We start from the raw sequence: 7,902 nt of genomic DNA, 5'->3' as shown, positions 1-7,902 counted from the left end.
TAGAATTTGTAATATTCAACGTGTTTACCCTCCCATTAAAGCATATAACTCCATACCAGTCCGTGCATGCATTAAAACTTGGTGTCCATGAAGCCAATAAAGAATAATTCTGGTTCTTGAAAGTTGCTTTCCATTTCAAGAGGGCAGTTGCTTCCTCAGTAGAAGCAAAAGTAACTGTAAAGAGGTAGAAAAGAGTGAAAAACTGAAGCGAAGAGAATGTTTTGCTTATACTAATTAAAGACCAACAGGAAACACGTTTTTTCCAAATTTTCTAATTTGGCTGCTATCGGAGAAAAAAATGTTGTCATTCTCAAGTCATATTTTGGATTGTTGTCTTAGAGGTCTAATTCAGCCAAGGACTTAATCAAAGTGGCCAAAATAGTTTTGGTTTCACAAATTGATTATGACCACTCTTAGTGTATGATACAAACATGTCTGGTTCTCAATTCTCATCTCTAAAGTAGTGGACCATATCCAACAATTCTCAGTCTTAGACGTTACGATGATTCGTTATGTCTTTGTTGCAAATTTGGGTTGTTTTGTTTTTGTCTTTGAGAAAATGTTGTCATTTTTCAATCTGTCTAAGCCGTGTTGAGAAGGGTGTTATATTTTTATTGGACCTGCTAGATATTGATGTCTGATGATGTGGAACTTTTCAAAAATGAATAGCCAAATAAATGAAAGAGCAAAGAAAATTAAGAGATAATATATGGTCAAAACTATATTTGAACTAGATGAAGAACGCCCGTGCTGCGCACGGCCTAACAATTTCAATTATGATACATTCTCCTTGTTCATTTTTAACACTTTTATTATTTTAAAAATAGATTTTTATTTTTATTTGTCACTTTTAATATATCAAGAAAAGAAAATTATTATTTTTCATTACTAACGTTAGCATTAATTATTTATTCTCCAACTCATTTTTCAAGATTTAATATTAAACATTACGTAGTTAATATGGATAGAACAGTAAAATAGTCATGTCAATTATTATTTTTTAATAGGCATATTTATTTATGTTTCGACTACTACTGTTGTTCGTAATATAATAGGGAAAATGCATAAGTACCCTCCCCCCTCCAACCTATGTCCGAAATTTCAGAGACACTTATACTATACTGAGGTCCTATTAACCCCACCCCCCCTACAAACTTATTTTATAAATAATTTTTTACCCCTTTTCGGCCTACGTGGCACTATCTTCAGGGCCTGGCACGTGTTGACAATTTTTTCAAGCTATCTGGCTGATAGTGCCATGTAGGCCGAAAAGGGATAGAAAATTATTTATAAAATAAGTTTCGGGGGGGGGGGGGTAATAGGACCTTACTATAGTATAAGTATGTCTCTGGGATTTCGGGCATAGGTTGGGGATACTTATGCATTTTCCCAATATAATATTTCATTTTATATCTATTAAATCCAATTTTATTTTTTCATACTATTAAATCCAATATTATTTTTTCTAATTAAAATTTTATGTTGCACTCTATAGGAGTTTGAATACTTGTATATATTAATTTAATTTCAGACTATATCATACAATTTTTTTAGAGAAAAGTATTAAAGACACTCGTAAATTCGACGCGAATTATTAGTTTCATTCCTGAACTACTGAACAACCTTAAAATAACTCGAACTAAATACGAATGTTTAATTATGTAATTAATGTAATTTGTCTTATAAAACTAAAAAGTCAAATTCACAATTCAAATGTAAGATTATACTAATAAATATGGATTTAATTTAATGTTGTAAGTTACGTTTAAAAAAATTTGCTAATAAATCTAGTAAGTATATTAAGTATCAATATAAATCTTACGTTATAAATGATAATAACCAAACAAAAATTTAATTTCTTCCTAATATAACAAAAATAATTTTTAGCGGCAATAAATATAAACATTAACAAAGAGTTCTAAAGCATTTACCGACATTAGTTAATTGTCAGTAGATTCAATTTTGCTATAGGCTTTAGGGACACTTACAAAAAGAGCTAATTGTCATTAAAAGTACATGTTTAGCGACAATCAAGCTATTACCGCTAATTAAATATCGCTAAAAATATTTTTAATATAATGTCCATACGTTAATGTAATAAATAATGCATATAACTAAACAATGTTTAGATAAATAAATCATGGTAAGTTGAAAAATATAAAGGAAAGAAATGATAATATATGTTTTGAGGAAAGAAGTGGCAAGCAAATTGTCCAAAGAGTGAGGTTGGGCCCACACGAAGGGTAGCTTTTTCATCATCACTTTAATATACACTAATCATAATGGCAAAAACGTCTAATATAGTAGACATAGAATATCATTTTTTTTTCGAGTTTTACATTCGAATAATAAGTTATTTATTTTCCCTACTTGAACTATCGTCGTTTCAATTTGAAACACAAATTATTCACAAACAACTGAGACTTATGAGTTTCGAGGAGTGAACGTAGTTTTATAGTAAGTGGCCTATCTGTCAATGAAATGTGTAAAAATTAGGTGATTTTTCAATCCAACTAATAAAGGCGTACTGCAAAGGGTATTTTATTTTTATTAGACCTCCAAGAGTTTCAAAGTTCTCATGCTTGAATATTTTGATAAATTTAAATTTCAATGACTCAAATCGATTTTACAAATATATAAAAGGAATTTCTTCACTCGGATTATTTTTTGATATGAAGTATCTTGTGGAATTTGTTAGAATAGGTAATGACCCTTGAAGAAAATTGGACCGCAAATTAATAGTGTTTTATTAGAGATAGATTAAGATATCTCAACCTTTGAGGATGGTTTGTGAATATTAAAAATTCTAATTCTTTCCCTTTAAATGTGACCACTTAGAAGATGGTTTGCAGATTAATTATTATGACTTATAGTACTTTTTACGTAGTTTTTAAATATACAAATTTTATTTTAACAATTTAAAGACTTCATGCCTGAAATTACGATAAAAATTAAAGGATTTGACTCTTGAAAATTCAAACTATACATTATAAATTGAGATAGAGGGAGTAAGCTTCGTAAGATTGTTTTCGCAAAGAATAATTAAACAAATTTCTCTAGTCCCAAGAATTAAAAAAAAATAAACTGCAAATCAACCGGAAACGTGCTTTTATCAAATTTGCAAATTTGGCAGCTATCAAATTTTGAGTTGTTTCAGTCAAGGACTTGGTCAAAAGTGGCCAAAATAGTTTTGTTATCAGACATCTGTCATGATCACTTTTAATGTATGACACAGACATGTCTGGTTCTCAATTCTCATCTCTATAATAGTGGATCATATCCAACAATTCTCAGTCTTAGACGTTACCATGATTCGTAGTGTCTTTGTTACAAATTTGAGTTGTTTGTTTTTGTCTTTTAAAAAATGTTGTCATTTTTCAATCTGTCTTAGCCGTGTTGAGAAGGGGTGTTTTATTTTGTTGGGGATCTGCTAGATGTTGATGTCTTATGATGTGGAACTTTTGAAAAATGAATAAAGAAAATTATGAGATAATGGTAAAAAATATATGTGAATATCACTTTTTTTTGTCGAGTTTTATATTTGAATAATAAGTTATGTATTTTCCCTACTTGAACTATCGTCATCTCAATTTGAATGAAATGTGTAAAAATTAGGTGATTTTTTAATTTACCTAATAAAGTCATATTGCAAAGGGTATTTTATTTTTATGAGATCTTCAACTGTTTAAACTTTCTCATGCTAGAATATTTTGATAAAATTAAATTTTAATGACTCTCAAACGAGTTTACAAATATATAAAAGGAATTTCTTAATAGTGTTTTATTAGAGATAGATTAAGTTATGTCAACCTCCGGGGATGGATTTTGAATATTAAAAACTCTAATTCTTCACTTTAAACGCGACCACTTAGAAGATGGTTTGTGGATCAATTATTATGACTTATAGTATTTTTTATATAGTTTTTAAATATATAAATTTTTAAAAAATTTAAAGGATGGCTCTTGAAAATTCAAACAATGCATTATAAATTTAGAGATAGAGGGAGTAAGCTACATAAGATTGTTTCCGCAAAGAATAATTAAATACATTTCTCTGGTCCCAAGAAGAAAATTAAAATAAATTGATGATCAACAGGAAACACGTTTCCTTCAAATTTGCAAATTTGGTTGCTATCAGAGAAAATATGTTCATTCTCAAGTCAAATTTTGAGTTATTTCAGTCAAGGACTTAGTCAGAGTGGCCAAAATAGTTTTGTTATTAGACATCGTTCATGACCACTTTTAACGTATGATACAAATATGTCTGGTTCTCAATACTTATTTCTAAAGTAGTGGATTATATCCAATAATTTTCAGTTTTAGATCAATAAAACTCTAGGTTACAGTATCTCTAATTCATGTAGTAGATGTCAAGAGTTGATTTTTCACATAATCACTCAACTATTCGGAAAGTCACTTTTCTTTGGTTTGTTACATAAAAATTACTTACTTATTGTCATTTCACGTATAAAGTCACTTAATCAATTCAAGTTATATTTTTGTTAGATAGTGATGGTGTGGAATTATTTTCAAGCTCTTTTAAAAATTGAAAAGCCAACAATTCTCCATCATCCAATGACTTAGTCAAAGTGGCCAGAATAGTTTTGTTATTACATATTAATTCAGACATGTTTGGTTCTCATTTTCATCTTTAAAGTTATGGACTATATCCAACAACTCTACGTCTTAAGCCATTAAATTTCTAGATTACATTATATTTAATTTGACTACTGAGAATTTATATAGCAGGTGTCAAGTATTGACTTCTCATATTATCATCAATTATTCAAAAAGTCATTTTTTCTGTTCTTTATTTTGTGATAGAAAAATCACTCAATTATTGTCATTTTTCCGTATAAAGTCATTCAATCAATTTAAATGATATATTCAAATTAAATTTGAATATCACTTTTTTTGCGTAGTTTTACATTCGAATAATAAGTTATTTATTTTCCCTACTTGAACTATCGTCATCTCAATTTGAAACACAGATTATTCACAAACAACTGAGACTTATGGTTTCGAGGAGTGAGTGTAATTTTATGGTAAGTGGCCAATTTGTCAATGAAATGTGTAAAAAATTAGGTGATTTTTCAATCTGCCAAATAAAGTCGTGTTGCAAAGGGTATTTATTTTATGAGACCTCCAATAGTTTCACATTTTTCATGCTCGAATATTTTGATAAAAATTAAATTTCAATGACTCTCAAATCGATTTTCCAAATAAAAGAATTTTCTTCTCTGAGATTATTTTTTGATATGATGAAGTATCTTGTGTAATTTGTCGGAATAGGTAATGACCCTTGATGAAAACTGGATATTAATAGTTTTTTTTATTAGAGATAGATTAAGATATTTCAACCTCCGAAGATGGTTTCTAGATATTAAAAACTCCAATTCTTTCACTTCACACGCGATTACTCCGAAGATGGTTTACAAATAAATTATTGTAACTTATAGTACTTTTTCTGTAGTTACAAAATATATAAATTTTATTTTAAATTTTTTACAGACTTCAGCCTGAATTTTTGGTGAAAATTAAACTATTTGGCTTTTGAAAATCCAGACTATGCATTATAAATTGAGATAGAGGGAGTAATCTTCATATGATTGTTTTCGCAAATAGTAATTAAACACATATCCTGGTCCCAAAAAGAACAGGAAACGCGTTTTCATTAAATTTGCAAATTTGGTTGCTATCAGAGAAAATGTGGTCATTCTCAAGTCAAATTTTGAGTTTGTTTTGAGTTACACATTTAATTCAGCAAAGGACTTGGTCAAAGTGACCGAAATAGTTCTGTTATCACACGTTGGTCATGACCACTTTTAATGTATGATACATACATGTCTGGTTTTCAATTCTTATCTCTAAAGTAGTGGACCATATCCAATAATTTTCGTGACTAGGCATGCTTCATCTTAGACGTTTGATATTAATCTTAGGCATGAATCTCTCAACCTGGTAAGGAATATTTTTCCATTGATGGAAGGATTGTTCTTTAGGAAATTGAACAGAGAGCAACATCTTGATTTGATGGATAACCTGATTACATTTACTGCTAACACAAACATGAATTTGTAGTTGAGGCACATCAGCTATATCTTCTTGATTTTGTGCTTCCTGTTCTTGAATCTCTCCTTCATTATGTTGAGTCATAGCAGCAGTTCGACACAATAACCATTTCTGCTGCATCATCAAAGCTTCGTGTTGTAACAGTTGTTTGTAATTGAGTCATATTGGTAACCTGTTGTAACATGAGAACACCATAGTCATGGTAATGAGCCATTTTGTGCACCATTTGTTCCAGAGTTGGTTGAGCTATTAAATTCATCGTGTGAATTATCAGCTACCTTGAATAGATTAGACGGAACTACGGAACTTCCCTGTTGTTAGGGTCATTTTACAATATTCTGTCTTGCCAGTGCTGTTTCAAACTAACTAGTATACCCCCTTGTATCTGGAAATAGAACACACAAATGTTTCAAACTAACATTATTGCAATTGGCAAAGGAAAGTGTCAAAGTGCTATGAGCACAACGAGGAATATCATTGATGAATGCAAATGAAAAAAAACAGTTTACTTTGAGTAAGCCTGTATGTGTAATAAAAGGCTAAGCTCCTGCTATGTAGGGAAGGGCCGGACCACAAGGGTGCATTGTAATTTGTATGCAACCTCACTCTACATCTCTGCAAGAGACTATTTCCACGACAACCTTATCACAAAAAGTAAAACTTGGCCTCTCCCACCATAATAACTAGCTTTGGGGTGTGAGTTAACCAGTTACACCCTAGGTTATTACGTATTCTTCTTTGTTAGTTCTCTCTCTTCTATGGTATGCTAAATGTCTTCCTCCATTCATTCAGCTCTCTTAGATTCTTTGAGGTGAGTATTATAGATTCAAGAAATGCATACACATCACTCAATACACACAACATTTATTGTATATCATCAAATTTCATAATATTACATTTTCCCTAGTTAAGAAAAGCTTATAAAACTAAAAATCAAATCCAAAAATCATAAGCTTCAACATAGGAAGAACCAAATCCATTACTCCAACATCTTCTTATTCTTGGCACCTGAAAATCTGAAAAATAAGAAAGTGAGTCATACAACTATAATTTTTTAGCGTTTGTTATCACAGCTTCCAACTGATTACTAGCAATTCGTATCAAGCGTTAATAAGTATTTGTTGATAACAAAAAGCATAAAACCTAATATATTAGTTGCTAGAATAAACTAAAAAGATTAGTGTAGAGCTTAGCTTGAATACCTGAAGTTCTGAAATCAAATCCTTCTTTATTGGTAACTTGTCTAGAAGCGATTATTTCTTCCTCTGTAATTTCCTTGACCTTGCTGCTTCTTTCTCCTTCGCATGATAATTTTGTGTTCCAGTTCTTCAATGATTCTTGCAAGCCATTTCATATTTCCAGTTGAGATCATGACGTATATTATGGATAATCCAATACATATTCCACTGCCATAGCCCATCTGAGCGGCTTTCCAAAATCATTGAGAAATTCAGAATTGCTTTCTTGATCGTCTAGCGCAGATACTGTATAATTTGTCTCTGACACATGATCATTGCCACAACCTTTTGAAACGGGGAATCCACGTAATCCATTACCTTCATATGAATTGTTCTCAAAGGTAAGAAATTGAGGTCCTTGAGGGATGCATCCTTGGAGATAATTGTGGGAGAGATTTAAGAATTCAAGAGACGTAAGAGAAGCAAGTTGTTGTGGTATCTCTCCCGAAAGATGGTTAAACGAAAGGTCCAATGATTCCACTACAGATAAACGACCAAGTGATGGTGGTATATGACCTTTCAATCCATTGTGAGACATATTCAACACCCGAAGACCAATGAGATCTCCTAGAACACTAGGAATATGTCCTTC

General features: G+C 30.8%; 1 pseudogene; it reads right to left on the bottom strand.

Moving 5' to 3' along the window:
• The window catches only part of LOC107059115 (probable leucine-rich repeat receptor-like protein kinase At1g35710), an 8,278-nt pseudogene extending 2,086 nt beyond the window's left edge, over window positions 1-6,192 (bottom strand).
• Between the last annotated feature and the right edge of the window lie 1,710 nt (window positions 6,193-7,902).

Source organism: Solanum tuberosum, unplaced genomic scaffold (genome assembly GCF_000226075.1).
Source record: "Solanum tuberosum cultivar DM 1-3 516 R44 unplaced genomic scaffold, SolTub_3.0 scf00840, whole genome shotgun sequence".
In the NCBI taxonomy this organism is placed as follows: Eukaryota; Viridiplantae; Streptophyta; class Magnoliopsida; order Solanales; family Solanaceae; genus Solanum; species Solanum tuberosum.
This window is presented reverse-complemented; position numbering and strand designations above follow the sequence as displayed.